This window comes from Cervus canadensis, chromosome 22 (genome assembly GCF_019320065.1).
Source record: "Cervus canadensis isolate Bull #8, Minnesota chromosome 22, ASM1932006v1, whole genome shotgun sequence".
Classification (NCBI taxonomy): domain Eukaryota; kingdom Metazoa; phylum Chordata; class Mammalia; order Artiodactyla; family Cervidae; genus Cervus; species Cervus canadensis.
The window spans coordinates 25,518,504-25,519,519 of NC_057407.1; the positions used below are offsets into that span (position 1 = coordinate 25,518,504).

General features: G+C 38.5%; 1 non-coding gene across 1 annotated transcript; it reads left to right on the forward strand.

Moving 5' to 3' along the window:
• Positions 1–424: 424 nt before the first annotated feature.
• Positions 425–550, forward strand: LOC122425222. Its single transcript, XR_006264766.1, has one exon. It is a non-coding gene; the product is annotated as a small nucleolar RNA SNORD22 (small nucleolar RNA).
• The last annotated feature ends 466 nt before the right edge of the window (positions 551–1,016 follow it).

Genomic DNA, 1,016 nt, shown 5'->3' on the forward strand with positions numbered 1-1,016 from the left:
TTGTCACATATGACAGTATCCTGTACACTGAAACCGTTCTGTGAAGCTCTGCAGATCTGAAATGAACCTAACGAGCTTCTTGGGTTTTAGCCAAGTTATTATAAAGCCTTCTACTACTCTGAGGAAACAATTATCTCCAACACAGGAGTGAACGATCTATCACAATGCTGTTTGATGTTTCAGAGTCTCACATTCCTATGACAGGAGGTAGGTTCAAATCAGGTTGGTGTACTGTCAACTTTGATTACGTTGGTCAACACCCAACCCAGATAATGGCAATGTAGTAGGTTTAAAAAGAGGGGAATCATTTTAGAAAGCAGAAGTCAACTGAAGAAGTAGTAATAATTTAGAGGGAAATATACTTCAATCTGAAAGAGTGTTCATAGATCCACTCTCTTTCTCTTTTCTTGCATCATAAATTTGTTCCCAGTGAAGAAACATTCATGCATCTTACCTCCTGTCAGAGTCCCAGAGCATGTAAAGGTGAACCCACTGGGGCTGGCCGGAGTAGAACAGGAAAGCTTTTTCCAGAAAGAACTGTCTGAGGAATTATAAGAATTTTAAACATGGCAAAGGGAGGAACAAATTACTATTTGAAAAATCAGTTGTTGTTTTCCTCCAGTACTGAAGAAAGAACAAAGCATACTCAGTGGATTCCAACTCTTGGAGGATATAAAAAAATGGAATTGTCTTGGGAATTCTTGGTGGGCCAGTCATTAGGACTCTGCACTTTCACTGTTGAGGCCTGAGTTTGATCCCTGGTCAGGGAACTTGAATTCCACAAGCCTTGAGGTGCAGTCAAAAAAAAAAAAAGGCCTTTTTTTAAACAAACTAGTTGTTCAAATTAGCATACAATCATTCCAGCTTTTCTAAATAAAAGTTTTTTTGTTTTTTTTTTTTAAAGAAAGAAAGAAATTTGTGAGATACTAGCACATGGCTCTCTCAGTGACTCCTTGAGAGGTCTTTGCATTTTGCATTCTACAAGGCCTCTGGCAACCTCAAGCTCAATTCTTTCT